Source organism: Colobus angolensis, unplaced genomic scaffold (genome assembly GCF_000951035.1).
Source record: "Colobus angolensis palliatus isolate OR3802 unplaced genomic scaffold, Cang.pa_1.0 Scaffold215, whole genome shotgun sequence".
Taxonomy (NCBI): Eukaryota; Metazoa; Chordata; class Mammalia; order Primates; family Cercopithecidae; genus Colobus; species Colobus angolensis.
The window spans coordinates 271143-288765 of NW_012115322.1; positions in this window are offsets into that span (position 1 = coordinate 271143).

The following is a 17623-nucleotide window of genomic DNA, read 5'->3' on the forward strand; positions in this document are numbered from 1 at the left end:
AGGAAGGGAATGAAATCAAGAGGACAAATATTAGGGTCTTCAACTGTTTCTGTTACATGTTTCTTTCTTTTTTTTGTTTTGAAACGGAGTCTCACCAGTCTCACTGGTGCGATAGCTCACTGCAACCTCTGCCTCCCAGGTTCAAGCGATTCTCCTGCCTCAGCTTCCCAAGTAGCTGGGATTACAGGCGCGTTCTACCACACCCAGCTAATTTTTGTATTTTTAGTAGAGATGGGGTTTCGCTATGTTGGCCAGGCTGCTCTCGAACTTCTGACCTCGGTGGTCCACCCACCTAGGCCTCCCAAAGTGCTGGGATTACAGGCATGAGCCACTGTGTCTGGCCAATATATTTCTTTAAACAAAAAACGATCGGAAGCATAATATTAGACAAATGTTAACATCTGTGTTGGGAATCCATAAAACTACTCTGAGGTTCAATGATTCATAAGGGCTCACAAAAGGTGTTATACTCATGGTTATGATTTATTACAGCAATAGGACACCTAATCAAACCATCAAATGTAATAAACATATAGGGCAAAGTCTAGGAGAGACCAGACACAGGCTTCCAGTTGGCCTCTAACTCTCCCAGCAACAGTGTGTAACAGAGTTTCCCTTTGTCAACAAAGCCTTGGTGCCTAGGGGCACCTACACAGGCATAGAACAACCACATGATCAACCTTAACTATTCAGTCTCTAGCCTGCCTCCCCAGAAGTCAAACTGATATAGCCATAACACAGGTGAACACAAGCTAGCATTTATCATAAATCACATTGTTAGCATAAACTATTTGACATGGCCCAAAGCCCCTGGTATACAGATACTTTTATCCGGCAGAATATTCCACAAGTTTATAGGTTATTTCCCAGGAATCAATTAAGGGCCTGGCCTTTCTTTGGAATGTGCAGAGTTTAAATACCACAAGTCCTCTGAGTTAATCCTTTTTCAAAAATCTGGATGGTAAGAATTTATATTATTCTGTTTATTTTTCATTGTTCAAAATACTTTATAATAAAAAAGAAAGGGAAGGAAGAAGGAAAGAAAGAGGAAGCCAGGCTGAATTTATTGATATGGGCTCATAAGAAGAGATTCTAGACTCAGCAAGTTTGCTTGAGGGGTTAGAAAGGGCTCTGACAGTTTGGTTGACTGAAACATGGACCAAAAGATGCCCTACACTAAATAAATTGAAATGCCAGAACTGCCTTGGTATATTGTACAGGAAGATAGCAAAAGGCTTAAGGGGATTGGGATGTCAGAGTGGATTTATCAAGTAAGACCTGCTCATTCGCACTGGGAGGGTTCAGAGGAGAATTTTAATAATCCAGAGGCTATTATGACCCATTTTATGGCTACCAGCCAGCCTCTTTCCCTAGCCACTACTGTCATTGTCCAGTGGGCTCATGAAGAAAATGGCCATCCTGTCAGGGATGGAGATTATACATGGCTCAGCAGCATGGACTTCCACTCACCAAGGCTGACCTGGCTACAGCCACTACTGAGTATCCAACTCCAGCAGCAGAGAACAACACTGAGTCCCTAATATGGCACCATTCCCTGGAGGGATCCGCCAGCTGCCTGGTGGCAGATTGATTACATTGGACCGCTTCTATCACTGAAGGGACAGGCAATGTTTTGTTCTTACTGGAATAGATACTTACCTTGAATACAAATTTGCCTTCTCTGCACACAATGCTTTTGCCAAAACTACCATCCATGAACTTAGAGAACGCCTTAGCAGCATAATGGTATTCCACGTAGCATTGCTTCTAACTAAGGAACTCATTTCACAGCAAATGAAATGTGGCAATGGGCTCATTCTCCTGAAATTCACCGATCTCACCATATTTCCCCATCATCCTGAAGCACCTGAGGTGCTTGCCAAGGGCAAAGAGAATATAAAATGGGTAGAGAAAAAGGTAGTTATATATCAGGTACAGCCATGTGACCACTTGCTGAAATGAGAACTGTAATAGTTACAAGTATTTCTTGCTTATTTTGTTATGAATATAATTGATTGCGTATACATAAAGCAAACATTCCCTCTCATAACCCCCATCATCTAATACAATATGCATTAATACTAGTGAACTTTACATCATTGTATTTAAGTTACAGGATATCAAGGAGGAGAGTGAACATCACCCAAAACAGTTTGGAGATGCCATTAAAAATTAAAAATAGAACTACCATACAATCCAGCAATCCCACTTCTGAGTATATATCCAAAGGAAATGAAATCAGTATCTCAAAGAGATATCTGTACCCCTATGTTCACTGCAGAATTATTCACAATAGCCAAGATATGAAAACAACCTTGGTGTCTGATATGGTTTGGCTCTGTGTCCCCACCCAAATCTCACATCCAATTGTAATCCCCATAATCCCCACATGTGAAGGGAGGGACCTGGTGGAAGGTGATTGGACCATGGAGGTAGTTTCTTCCATGCTGTTCTTGTGATAGTGAATGAGTTCTCGTGAGATCTGATGGTTTTATAAGCGTTTGACAGTTCCTCCTACGTGCACTCACATTCTCTCCTATTGCCTTGTGATGAAGATGCCTGCTTCCCCTTTCTCCACGATTGTAATTTTCCTGAGGCCTCCCCAGCCATGTGGAACTGTGAGTCAATTAAACCTTCTTCATTGATAAATTACCCAGTCTCAGGTATTTCCTTACAGCAGTGTGAGAACAAACTAATACAGTGTCCATCAATGGATGAATGAATAAAGAAAATGTGTGTGTGTGTGTGTGATGGAATACTATTCAGCCACAAAAAAGAAGAAAATCCTGCCATTTGCAGCAACATGGTGAACCTGGAGGACATTATGCTAAGTGAAATAAGCCACACACAAAAAGTGATGTATGATCTCACTTATATGTGGAATCTAAAAAAGTCCATCTCATAGAAACAGGATGTGGAACAGGGACTAGAGGAAATAGGAAGATATTGGTCAAAGTATATAAAGCTTTCTGTTATAAGAAGAGTGAGTTCTGGGGACCTAAGATACAGCATGATGACTACAGTTAATAATACAGTATTGTTTATTGAAATTTGTGGAAAGAGAAGAATTTAAGCATTCTCAACCCTGCTCTCTGATACATACAAATAGGATAACTATGTGTGGTGATAGACATCTTGATTAATTTGATTGTGGTAATCATTACAACAATGTATATGTGAATCAAGCCATCATGTTGTATACCTTGAATATATGTAATTTTTATTTGTCAGTTATATCTCAATAAAGCTGAAAAAAGTTACACATAGGATAGGATACATGAGATTATGTAAGGTAGAAGTAATCTTCCAGAAGTATAGGTTAACCTAACAGAAGTATAACCTTCCACCTAACAGAATTTAAAGAAGTGTTGTATTATTTTGAAGTTAAGTATGGTTTAAGGAGATGTGCATGGGTACCAAGTTGATGAAGGGTGGACTGTGACGTCAGTGTTATATAGCAACTTGCCTAGGCTATAGTCCCAATTATTCAAACACTAATCTAGGTGTTGCTGTGAAGACATTTTGCAGATGTGATTAACATCTACAAATCAGTTGACCGCCAGTAAAGGAGATTATCTTTGATAGTCTGGGTGGGCCTGAGCCAATCAGTTGAAAGATAGAAGTGAGATTTCCCTGAGCAAGAAGAAATTCTACTGCATCAGCTGCGGCCCAAGAGTTTCCAGGTTGCCCCTCCTGACAGCATGCCCTGTAGATTTGAACTTGCCTATAGATTTGAACGGCCCCAGAATGGCAAAGTCAACTACTTTCTGAGAGAAATGTTTGTTCTTAGGTTGCTACAAATTAGTTTTATATGCCTCTATTGTAAATAAGTTAATCTTTTTTTTTTTTTAATGTACTTTGTTTGCTTTTACTTTGTTTCATTGTATTTTGCCTGGGGATATTTTGATACATATTGCCTATTTTTTTTTAATGTTTATAATATTTCTTTTTTTTTTTTTTTATTATACTTTAAGTTCTAGGGTACATGTGAATCTCACTCGTCTCCCAGGCTGGAGTGCAGTGGCGCGATCTCGGCTCACCGCAAGCTCCGCCTCCTGGGTTTACACCATTCTTCTGCCTCACCCTCCGGAGTAGCCTGGACGACAGGCGCCTGCCACCAAACCCGGCTACTTTTTTGTATATTTAGTAGAGACGGGGTCTCACTGTGTTAGCCAGGATGGTCTCCATCTTCTGACCTTGTGATCCGTCCGTCTCGGCCTCCCAAAGTGCTGGGATTACAGGCGTGAGCCACCAGGCCAGGCCAAGAAGGTAACTTTTTTAAAGTTTAGGTTCACTATTTCGAACCAAAGCAGGGATACCAGGAAAGAGATGCTAAATGTTATATGTATATATGTATATTTTTCAACTTCTTTTACTACTGGGAAAGCAGGAAAACATCTTTGAATTTATTGGCAAAGACGTTTTAAAACATCTTGAAATTATTTCTCAGTTCCTTAAATTAACCTCTTTCTTTTACATCTTTTTAATCTCAAAAATACCAGAAAACTCCATGTCTACAGTCACTTATCGCACTGTTCTTTAAAAAGAAAAGTTATATAAAAATGTGAAAGACTCCTCATGCTTGCTTCAACCCACTCGCCATTTATAACTACTATTGTGTGTGAATGCTTTAAAATTTTTAAATATGTTTATAAACACACACTATTTTAAATAAAATATTTTTTAAAACAAACAAACTACAAATGCCTAACAGCGTTATAATGATAAAATTTCCAGGGTCATAAGTGTGTATCTGATGTACTCTTCGGAAGTTAGAGTCATATCTATTGTAAGAATATTCTATAAATTAGTCAACCATCTCCATATTGGTAGACTCAACCTGTTTTATTTATCTTTGTAATGTTCCCAAGTCCAGTGCCCACTACACAGTGGGCCTGCAATAAATACCTGTCACCTGAAGGAAGATCAATGAATATGAGTGTGTTTTTTTCTGATAGCAGTGATCTTGTGCTAGATAGCGTAAAACTGAACAAGTCCCATCTAAAACTGTCCAACATTGCTTCAAAAGCTACTTTGACTCAGCTGTTCTGCCAGAACTACTGCTCCAACCTCATAAAAGCATTATAGAAATCAACTCTATCCCAAAAACATCAAAAACTTCATTGTTATTGAAAAATAACTTCCCTTTAAACACAAAACAGTAAGAAATAATAATGTAATGGGTAAGAAGAGAAGAACTGAGTTATGAATATGTTGCATGGTAGACTCAGAAATGACAAACAATGGGAGATAGTAAGAACTTTACTTTTATGTTGCAGCCCTTATTTATTAAAAGTCGTGCCCTCTATTTCTAATTCAAAAAGCAAGCAAGAGAAATAGCTGTGTCTCTTAAAAAAAGAAAAAAAATTAAAAAAAAAAAAGAAAGAAAAGAAAAGGGCTGAGAGCGGCGGCTACCGCCTGCAATCCCAGCATTTTGGGAGGCTGAAGGGGGCAGGTTACTTGAGCCCAGGAGTTCAAGACCAGCCTGGCCAACATAGTGAAACCCTCTCTCTACTAAAATGCAAAAATTAGCCGGGCATGGTGGCAAGCGCCTGTGGTTCCAGCTACACAGGAGGCTGAGGCAGAAGGATCACCTGAGCCTGGGAGGCAGAGGTTGCAGTGAGCCAAGATTGCACCACTGCACTCCAGCCTGGGTAACAGAGCAAGACCCTGTCTCAAAAAACACAAAATTACAAAAGAAAGAAAGAAAAGAATATACTGCTGCTGGTGCTGGTTTTTGTTTTGTCTTGTTGTTTTTTATTAATTTAGCCTATGCATCTCCTTTCCCCTGAGCTGTGATCCTCAGCAGCAGTGCTAACCTTGCCTGCCCATTGCATCATCTGCAGAGCCCTAAAATATATTTATACCTGGTCCCACCCTGAAAGATTCTGATTTACTGTGTCTGGGGCATGTCCTGGATATTGGACATTTTTTAAGCTCCCAGATGATTCTAACATAAAGCCAAGGTTGGGAAGCACTCCTTTACAAAGGGAAGATAAAATGATGCTGCCAGCCCTCACAGGATTCCCTATCATATCACTAGTAGAAGAAAAGAAAGTGGTCAATGGAGTTTCAGAGTGACAGGCTAGAAGGGGCATGAAAGAGAAGAAAAATAAATCTACATCACCCAGGAGGGAGCAGGTTGAAGCAAGCAGGGACACTCACAACACAGCTTCCTAGCAAACCTGGCCTATGGTGCTCAAATTGAGACACTGATTCTCTCTCTCCTCTCTCTCTCTCTCTCTTATTCCTCTCTCTCTATGGAATGAAAATGAGGAATCATCATAATCCTGGAATTTTAGATCTTGGAATGGTAGTAGTCCTAGAGGTGTGCCATTCAGTTCTTTCTTCAAGATAGAACCTGTTGTGAGATTTGTAGTAAGTTAACTGGTTCCCATCAGCTAACTTGGAGATCAATCAGTTGCTGAGGCTACTCTTTCTGAGCTGCTCCTAGCTCATAATATTAAATACATCAGGGCAAGAGGTGAAGTCCAGAAGAAACCAGGTGCAAGCTTCCAGGTGTCCCCTCCCAGCAGAGTCCCATGAGGACACACTTAATTCTTCCAGCAATGATGTGTGACAACGTGTGAAGTGTTGCCAAACAGGGAAACTTACCTGAGCCTTGAGATCCAGGGATTTTGTTGGGAATCAGTCACATAGGCTCCAGCCCTTCTCACCCCAGAACGAAGGCAGATATTCACCATAAATCACATCCTTGGTATGAACTTACCTTGTCAAATTGGTACAGCATGATCCAAAACTTCAGGCATACAAAAAGACTGCATTTCAGCCTTTGTTTCTGAGAGATTACACAGCATCTATATAATAAAGTATCCCAAGGACATTTCTTTCATCTGAATCCATATTGTCTTGACAGAGACTTTATTATTCTTTTTAAATTTTTTATTTAATAATTCTTTTTATAGAGACAGGGTCTCACTTTTTTGCCTTGACTGGTCTCAAACTCCTGGGCTCAAGCAGTCCTCCGACCTTGACCTCCCAAAGTGCCAACATTACAGGTATGAGCCACCGTGTCCAACTCAGATACTTTATTACTCTTAAAAAATTACTGGTGTCTTGCAATAATAGACGTAAAAACATCTGAAGTATGCTATGCTTTTAAACATTAACATCTTAAAAGTAGTTGGACACTTTGGGGTTTTGTCCATTTTAAATCTGAGATGTAGTCATATGTCACCTGTTTAGACCATTAAAAGGGTATTGTATCAGACCCATGTATATAACATACAAGAATTTGTCTTTTTTCTGTCTTTGACAAAGCCGGGATTATACAATACATTCTTTTTTAGCAACTTAGCTTTCACATACAGCGAAATCATGGATGTTTCTTTTCGATACCTACAGATCTACCTCATTCTTTTGAATGCTGTCTAGTATTCCACCGTGTAAATGAACAAAATCGGTTTAACCAGTCCTCTGCTGTGATCATTTAGGTTGTTTCCTGCTGTTTGCTATTAAAACAATTCTTCAATGAATACCCCTGAAAATGTGTATAAATAGAGCTATAGAATTTGATTATATGCAGCATGCAGGGTTTAATTTTTGTTGCTTTCTTCTGACAGTAATAAAAGCAACTCTGATTGCTACATAGGGGAGCCACCCCTTCTCTTATTGTTCCTAAGGTAACAGCATGTGCTAGACAATTTCATGTTCAGGATCTTATTTAATCCTCACAAGCATTATAAGTAGCTAATTATTATTCCTAATTTTTAAAAATAATTTTTCTATTTATAGAATGTACATTTACAGCAAATTTAGAAGATGTAGAAATCTATAAAGAAGAAAATTAACATCACCTATACTTTAATGGCTCAGAGAAAACCTATATTTCAATGAATCTTCTTTACATCTTCTTTCTATGCAGTTATTTTATATGGTTGAAATACAGCTTCATTCTGCATCTTTCTTTTATTTAATGTTATAACATTTCCTATATTATTCTTCTTGATAGCCATTTTTTAAACACTGTGCAGTATTCCACTGTGTTTCTATACTATGTTATTGGTTTTTTAGTTCACTTTTATTATTTTCTACCACAATAAATTATATGCTATAAAGGATATATCTGGTATATATAATTTTTTTGTGCTTTATATTATTTAGGATAAAGCCCTAGAAGTGAAATTAGAAGATCAAAGCTCTTAACACATATTGCCAAACCAAAAGAAATTTTCATTAGTCACTCATTGAATTGTTCCTACAAAGCCTTCAGATATTTAACCAGGAAGGAGCATGTCCTAAACTATGGTTTATGACTCTTATATTCCCCTAGCTTCATGGTATCAACATCAGCCATTTGCTACACATTTTTTCCTTTTTCCTGTACTATAAAAAATATTCTTAATATAGGAGTGCATGAATAAATATATTATAAGAGATTTGCTATAGTTACTTTTTAAAATTTTCCTTTTATTTCTCAGTTCATATTGCATTGGGGGGCCTGGGAGAGCATATTCCTTATTATATTACCTAAATAATTAAGATTTTTTCTTTAAATACTAAGAAATTTCCAATTGCTTAAAATCTTCATGGTTGGTTTGAGGTGTATCTGCCCGTTTTTGGTAGCAATAAGTTACCAAAATAAAATTTCTTTTCTAAGATTATTTTTCAGCTGGGCACAGTGGCTCATGCCTATAATCCCAACATTTTGGGAGGCCAAAGTGGGAGAACCACTTGAGCCCAGGGGTTTGAGACCAGCTCTGTCAACATAGCAAGACCCCATTTCCACAAAATAAAACAAAATTAGCCAGGCATGGTGACACACACCTGTAGTCCTAGCTACTCAGGAGGCTGAGGCGGGAGGATCAGTGGATCCTGGAGGTCAAGGCTGCAGTGAACTGTGGTCATGCCACTGCACTCTATTCTGGGTGACAGAGCAGGACCCTGTCTCAAAAAATATAAGATTTTTTTTCTATGGAAAACTGCTTATTTTCTTTTATATGTATATGTTTATGATACTAAAATAAGCTTTTTTTTCACTGACCTTATTTCTGAGACATTTCTACAAAATAAAAACTCAGTTCTTACTGGGAGACAGAGAAATAGGATCTACTAGTAGTCTTGATTTATACCTGCCATGAGACTAAGCATAAAAATTTGTTTATCAAGAAAGGTTTTCAGGAAATTCACTCTAATAGGTCTTTCAGTTTAAAATAATTTATACTATTCTATTGACAGCAAGAAACAGGTAAAAAAATTATTCTATCAATTATATAAAATGTTTCTTATTGGATGCCTACACTATACTTAAGTAGGACTCTTTGTTTCTGTGAACCTAATACAAATGGAAATTTGCTCAATTTGTATTTGCTCAATTTGAAAGGACAATTTTATATAAAAACTGCTCAATTTGAAGTTTGCTCAATTTGAAAGTACAATTTTATATAAAAACTTATGTAGAATAAATATCATGCACTTTATATTTTATATCAATAGGAACTTATAACATCCAACAGTGTAAGCACTACCTGTATTTAATGCAAAATGGAAAATTATGCTGTCATTCCACTTGTAGAGTCAGCGTACTAACTTTTACTTTGGACAGCTTTGTATAGCACTAAGAATTATAACTGATTACAACTCATCTAGAAGTAGTAATTACTTTTTTGGTATCTAGCTCAAATACAGATTTTAAAAGTTCTATTTTTTAAAATACAAATTATGCTCACAGATTTTAAGACAGTAGTTTTTTGTTTTTTGTTTTTGTTTGAGATAGAGTCTCACTCTGTCACCCAGGCTGGTGTTGCAGTGGCATGATCTTGGCTCACTGCAACCTCTGCCCTCCGAGTTCAACGACTCTCCTGCCTCAGTCTCCCAAGCAGCCAGGATTACAGGTGCCTGCCACCGCACCCAGCTAATTTTTTGTATTTTTAGTAGAGACGGGGTTTCACCATCTTGGCCAGGCTGTTCTTGAACTCCTGACATTGTGATCCACCGGCCTCGGCCTCCCAAAATGCTGGGGACTACAGGCATGGTGAGCCACTGCACCTGGCTGGTAGTTTTTTTTTTTTAAGGTTAAAATTTCAGCAGCAATGTGAACACCTACAAAACTTTCGGGGGCATTGGGATTTTGTGTTTAATATTAAACCGCTCTTAGGGATTCCTGTTTTCCCCTCCATATTACACTGAACTGAATATCCAGGTCCATTCTGGAGCTGACCCAAAGCCACCAAGTGGCTGGTCTTTAGTCTTCTCTAAAGAGAAGGAAAAGAAGAGTTCAGTGAGTCCAGAATGGGCCCAACTCCACAGCTAATTTCAATAAGTAAGTGTAAAACACAGTTGATTTCTGGGAATAGTGGGAGGCGCAAGGAGTACCATGCTGAAAGAAGTGTCAAGAAAACAGCGTTATTAAGTTTTGTTGGAAAGAAGAGGCTACTAGGATAAATGTCGGAAACTAATCGTTCATCCATTTCAGTGTTCTTCATAGTGGTAACACAAAACAATTCTTCATTACTTTCCAGAACTTTTTTCCTGTAAGATTAATTTTATCTCTGAAACATTCTGCCTTCAAAAGCTGCAGCATTTATTATATAAACCTTTATCAGAACTATCTAGACTTTTATAATAACTCATTCTACATCTAGATAGAAACTATATTTTGTAAGTTTGCAATGCACTGAGAATTTTTTTTCTTCTAAAACTATCACTTAGGAGCTCTGAGGACCCCTTATTATTGTATTTTGGGAATATGTAATATTTTATATTGGGAATATATAATATTTGCACAAGCCTATTTTAATTCTACTTATGCCCTTTATGATTGAATAAACCACTAATTACTATGGCCCACCCTCCACATCTGGCAGATACATACACTTGACCCTCCAGAACCTGAAGATTCAACCACCTACCAATGGAAAATATTCAAAAAATAAAAAAAAAAAACTCAAATAGCAATAAACATAATACAAATAATAAACAAACAATAAAAATAATACAAATAAAATATAGTATGACAAGTATTTATATAGCATGACAACTATTTATATAACATCTACACTGTGTTAGGTATTATAGGTAATCTAGAAATTATTTAAAGCCTATGGAAGGATATGCATAGGTTATATACAAATACTACACCATTTTATAAGAGGAACTTGAACATCCACAGATTTTGGTATCTGTGGGGTTGGGTTTGGGGTTGGGGTTGGGGGAGTGGAGTCCTGGAATTGAGAATTCTTAAATTTGGTATATCTTTTCAGCAGGGATTTGAAATGTTTCTTTTTCTTGACTACTGGAAGCCAGAACTTTAGTTCAAATTATGTATTTCAATTGTTTCTAATGCTTTCCCTGGTGGTTCCTGATGTGCAAATTTAGGGGCTTTTTTCCTCATGATGTTACCAGGGTTTGTCCACTCTCAAACATCTGTCATTTTCCTGCCCATTTGTATGACTTTCTGGGATATTCTTATACAATTTCTCCAAATTCCAATAACTAGGAGAGTTTAGTGTCATCTGTAAATTTGGATGTTTGGTTGTGTACAACCTTTTCAGGTTATAAATAAAATTATCATTCTAAGCATTGGTTTTAATGGACTTTCTCATATTGCTGGATATGTCTTTACACAGAGAAGTGACCTATAATTTTTTATAATTTAGGCATTTATTCCAAGGACTCAGTATTTAAAAATACTTTTCTGTGGAGACTTGCTCTGATGTATTAATTTATAAAAATATGGATAAATCACATTATCTGTTCCTTAATCACGTCACTTCTCTGCTCAGTCCAATGAAACTGCAAATGGTCAGATCTTAAGAAAATCCAGAAATACACTTTATTTTTAAAACCATACTTATTACTTTTACCTTTTCGGGTATTTTATTTTTTTGGAGATGGAGTCTCATGCTGTCACCTAGGCTGGAGTGCAGTTGGCTCACTGCAATCTCTGCCTCCCAGGTTCAAGTGATTCTCATGCCTCAGCCTCCCAAGTAGCTGAGATTACAGGTGTGAGCCACCACGCCTGGCTAATTTTTGTACTTTTAGTGGAGACGGGGATTTCACCATGTTGGCCAGGCTGGTCTCAAACTCCCGACCTCAGGTGATCTACCCGCCTCAGCCTCCCAAAGTGCTGGAATTACAGGCGTGAGCCACTGCACCTGGTCCCTTTTTTGTGTTTTTGAAAAAAATTTAGTATTGTATAAAGATATTTGTACTACCATAGGAAATAATTGCTTATGTGCTTATAGCAAGTTTTCTTATTTTCTATTTGTGCATTTATAAGATGCTCAAAAACTGAAGTCATACCTTCCAAAAATTTTTTTCACTTTTTCCTTATATGACTTTGTAATTGTATGCACAGACTAGTTCAGTAAATGTCATAAAGTTACTGAGGGCCAGGCACAGTGGTAGTAACTCATGCCTGTCATTCCAACAATTTGGAAGATGGAAGCAGGAGGACCGCTTGAGCCTAGGAGTTCAAGACTAGCCTGGGCAACATAACAAAACCCTGTCTTTATAACAAAATTTAAAAATTGGCTGGGCATTGTGGTGCACGCCTGCAGTCATAGCTACTCAGCAGGTGGAGGCGGGAGGATCACTTGAGCCTCACAGGTTGAGACTGCAGTGAGCACTAATCGTACCACTACACTCCAGCCTGAGTGACAGAACAAGACCCCAGCTGAAAACAAACAAAAACAATTACTGAGCACTTGTTGTGTGTAAGCTCCAGCCTCGGTATTATGCACATAAAAAGGAGTCTAAAAGACTTTAAAAAGATGAGTCATTATAAAATAACAAGAGTAGATAGCATATTATAATTTTAAAAATTAGTGTTATAAGAAATGAGTCCAGATGGCACAAATCATGGTGAACCAAAGTTTTTTTTCATGAGGCTTTGTGGATAGGTAGTGGTGGAGAGTTGAGATATGACGAATGTTTGGTTCTTGGTTTTAAACGTGGAGATCTAACTTTGGCTAGCTTTAGAAGAAAATAATTTTCTTATAAGGTTAGGGAATTGTTCACAGAATTGAAGGAAAGGCCAGAGAACCAGGATCATAAAATGACAGACACCAAGGAAAGGCTTGTAGCAGAGATAACAGCTAAAGTTTTGCTTCAAAATAGTTTGATTAGGATTCAATTAGTGGCCCAACCACTGGTAAAGACAGCTAGAAGCCATTGTCACTACCACTGAATGGTAAAACTGTGACTGAATTCTCAACTTTTTGTCAGTTACTGTGCCATTCATTCACAATTCAAAGACTTAGGCAGGAGAATAAAACTGGTAGCACCAAGGTTAAATACACTAGCAATCAAGTTGGGAGAAAGCAAATATCCACTATTTAGCCTTCTCTGATGCATCTTCAAGACTTGTCTCCCACAAACACTCATATAACAAGGAATTCTCGCAAAACAGAACTGGGTTTTGGGGTTGAGCAGTCAAAAAAATGACAAAATATCCAATAGACTCCACTTGTTTGCCTGTCCAATATTGATATGGTTTGGCTGTATCCCCACCTAAATCTCATCTTGAATTGTAGTTCCCATAATCCCCATGTGTCACGGGAAGGACTGAGTGAGAGGTAACTGAATCATGAGAGTGGTGCCCCCATGCTGTTCTTGTGATAGTGAGAGAGTTTTCATGAGATCTGATGGTTTTATAAGGGGCTTTCCCCTACTTTTGCTCTGTACTTCTTGCTGCTGCCATGTGAAGAAGGATGTGTTTGCTTCCCCTTCCACCATGATTGTAAGTTTCCTGAGGCCTTCACAGCCCTGTGGAACTATGAGTCAATTAAGCTTCTTTCCTTTATAAATTACCCAGTCTCAGATATTTCTTCATAGTAGTGTGAGAACGGGCTAATACAAATGTACACAAACTTGCAGGCCAGGTGCAGTGACTCCCACCTGTAATCCTAGCACTTTGGGAAGCCGAGGTGGGCAGATTACTTGAGGTCACGAGTTCGAGACCAGCCCGGCCAACATGGTGAAACCCCGTCCCTACTAAAAATACAAAAATTAGCCAGGCATGGTGGCACACACTTGTAATCCCAGCTATTCGGGAGGCTGAGGTGAGAGGACTGCTTGAACCTGGGAGGCGGAGGTTGCAGTGAACTGAGATCATGCCACTGCACTCCAGCCTGGGTGACAAAGTGAGAGTCCATCATATATATATATATATATATATATAAACACACATACACACACACACACACACACTACTTCCCATGAGAACTCCTCCTCCAAAAAACTATTCCACCTTATATCATACAACAATTTCTTGTTCATTTGACCCCTTCCTTACAGGAAGACAATCAAGAGCCTCATAGGTTACTATTGTATTCAGTGTCATATCCAGGATCTCAGGAATTGTCCACTGCCCTCTGTTCTATAGTAATTTCATCACAATATTCTGTAACCTTATGCCCTACATAAAGTTACAGAGATAGCCAAATGCTTAAAATCCTACATACAATAATGGAAGAAATGAAGAAAAAAAGCAGGAACACACATGCCATAGGAAGGAAATGAGTAGAGATTATGGTTCTTCATTTTTGAAATTGATAACGCTCTAGTCTAGTATTTCACTTACTTTGTTCAATATTTATTCCATGTTCCCTTGGCTTTCAGCCAGAAATCTAATAAATATGGGGTTTTTTTAATCAAGTAGGCTAACCAAAACTTCATTCCTAAGGGATTTGAGCCTCTGCCAATATAAAGTGTTGTAATATTCCTCTAACTAAACATAAGAGTCTAACATGGAAGCAGCTCAGACCTTTGTCCATATTCCTTCTGGCTTCCACTGTATTGCAGTAACTGGATTTCCCATTGGTGGATGGATCATTAATCACTGCAATCAGTACCAGAATACCCATTTTGCCTATTGTCTAGTAATATAAGGAACTTTAAATGGCTAAATGTAGTTTCAGCTTCAGTTCAATAACAGCACTGTGTATAACCTTACAGAAGTGTTTTTCCTTTGAGTACAAAAATAGGCTGCCTACGGAGATGGGAAGAGAATTTTTTATGGGTACGTTTTTGTGAGAATTCTTTGGCTAGAGGCTATATTACATGGGGAACTTTAATAACATACAAGGCCATAGTAGTTAAAAACCAGTGTCTTTGGCAGACCTTGCGAGGCAGAGGTCCGTAGGGTACTGGCAGAGAGAAATCTTGTTTAGCTAATAACTCTTTCCTCTTGAGAAACAGCTCTTTCTGCTGGGGCATTTTCGAGAATAAACACCACATCTTAGAACTCCCGGTAACCCTGTGACCTCAGCTGTCCATTCTGGACCAGATGTTATCTGATTCACTTTGTCATTAGCATAGATGAGGGTTTTTCAACCTTGGCACTATTGGTATTTTGGACTGAATTATGCTCTCTCCTGGGGAACTGTCCTCTCTGCTGGGGAACTGTAGAATCTTTAGCAATCTGGCCTGTTGACTAGTTGCCAGTAGCATCCCCCGATTGTAACAATCAAAAACATCTCAAAACATTGCTAAGTAATTAGCTAAATTTCTATGTTTTGCTCCTGGAAGGCAAAATTGCCCTTAGTTAAGAACCACTGACATAGATGCATCCTTTCATTTTCCTGAAGTCCTGAGCAAGTTGTATGATGAGATTCCCATCCTGCTTCCTACTGTCATGCAGCCTCTTTTCATTCAGCCCCAGTCTGGCCTCATGAGGATTTGATATAGATAATTGACTGATGTTGAAACTCAAGCCCAATTTACAGATGATTCAGTGTAATATGTTACTACCAGCCAAAAATGAGGTGTTGGGGGGCATAAACCCCCATTCATAGATGGCAGCAACATGCAGTGAAAAAGAAAATTTTCCTAGGGAGTTCAATATGAATTTCAAGCGGTCCATATTGTTGTCTTCTTGGCTAGAAAAAATATGATATGAAATAAGGATTATGTATATTCAAGGAGAGCGAACTAGTAGTTTGGCTGGATTGCCAGGGACTTGACAAAGGACTGGTGCCAATTTAAGAAAGGTTGGGAAGAGATATATAGATGGATCTCTTTAAATGGACCCAGAATTGAGAATATCTCTGAGCTATGTGAATGCTTACAACAAAGCCTTCATTGTGAAAGAGGCTCTAAATAAGCAGGTGGACAGCATAACCTATACTGTAGATGGCAGTCTCAGTCAAGCCAATGCTTAATGGGAGCATAAAATGCTAGGATGGCAGGGTAGTCTTCAGATGGACCCACATTTTCTTTTTCTTTTATATTTTCTTTTATTTTTATTTTATTTATTTATTTATTTTATTTTATTTTATTTTTTTGAGACGGAGTCTTGCTCTGTCGCCCGGGCTGGAGTGCAGTGGCCGGATCTCAGCTCACTGCAAGCTCTGCCTCCCGGGTTTACGCCATTCTCCTGCCTCAGCCTCCTGAGTAGCTGGGACTACAGGCGCCCGCCACCTCGCCTGGCTAGTTTTTTGTATTTTTTAGTAGAGACGGGGTTTCACCGTGTTAGCCAGGATGGTCTCGATCTCCTGACCCCGTGATCCGCCCGTCTTGGCCTCCCAAAGTGCTGGGATTACAGGCTTGAGCCACTGAGCCCCGCCAAGGACCCACATTTTCAAAGGCTTTCCCGGCTGCTGCTGCCTTTCTAACTCTGCTGCCCCATTCCCACCCCACTATCTTCTCTACCTCTCCCTCTTTATGGCATCATATCTTGGGGAATGAGCCAGCTACCTGATAGCCAATTAATTGCATTAGATGAGGTAGCACTTAGCAGTTTTGTCCCCACTGGTAGATATACTATGGTCTTAGATTTGCTTTCCCTGCCTCTGACAGCTCTACTGGTTACTGCATAATTTATACATTATCATGGATTCCCACTGTAGTGCTCGGGCCAAGGAACTTAATACCCTGGGGAGGTAAGACAATGTGCTCAATTGCACACTTCCTTTTTTTTTTTTTTTTTTGAGACATAGTCTCACTCTGTTGCCCAGGCTGGAGTGCAGTAGTGTGATCTCAGCTCATTGCAACCTCCACCTCCCAGGTTCAGGTGATTCCGTCTCAGCCTTCCAAGTAGCTGGGATTACAGGCATGTACCACCACAACTGGTTTTTGTATCTTTAGTAGAGACGGAGTTTCACCATGTTGCCCAGGCTGCTGTTGAACTCTTGGCCTCAAGTAATCTGCCCAGCTCATCCTCCCAAAATGCTGGGATTACAGGTGTGAGCCACCACACCTGGCTATGCTCAATTCTTATTTTGTTGACTTCTCTCTTATAATGCACCTTAAACACTGAAATAATCTATTCAAGAGTGAATTAGTAAGCTAGCTGAGAGTTAACACTAAGATGGCATCTTTCTGGATGCAATGTGTTTTTATCCAAGAGCTGATTTTTGCTCGTTTCTCCCATGCCCATATTACATGGGTTCAAGAACCAAGACATTGCCGGATGTTTCTATTACACCCAGTGCCCCAATAATAAAGTTTTTGCTTTCTGTTCCTCTCACTCTGAACTCTGTTTTAAAGGTTTTAGTACTTAAGGAAGGAGTTCAAAAAGAAAACTGGTTCAGAAGAAATGGAAGTTCAAACTGCTATCCAGTAATTTTAGATTCTGTATGCCATGAAAAATCATACAAAAAAGAGGGTCACTATATTATTTGGCGTGTTTTAACATTATAATACAAATGCTGCCACATAA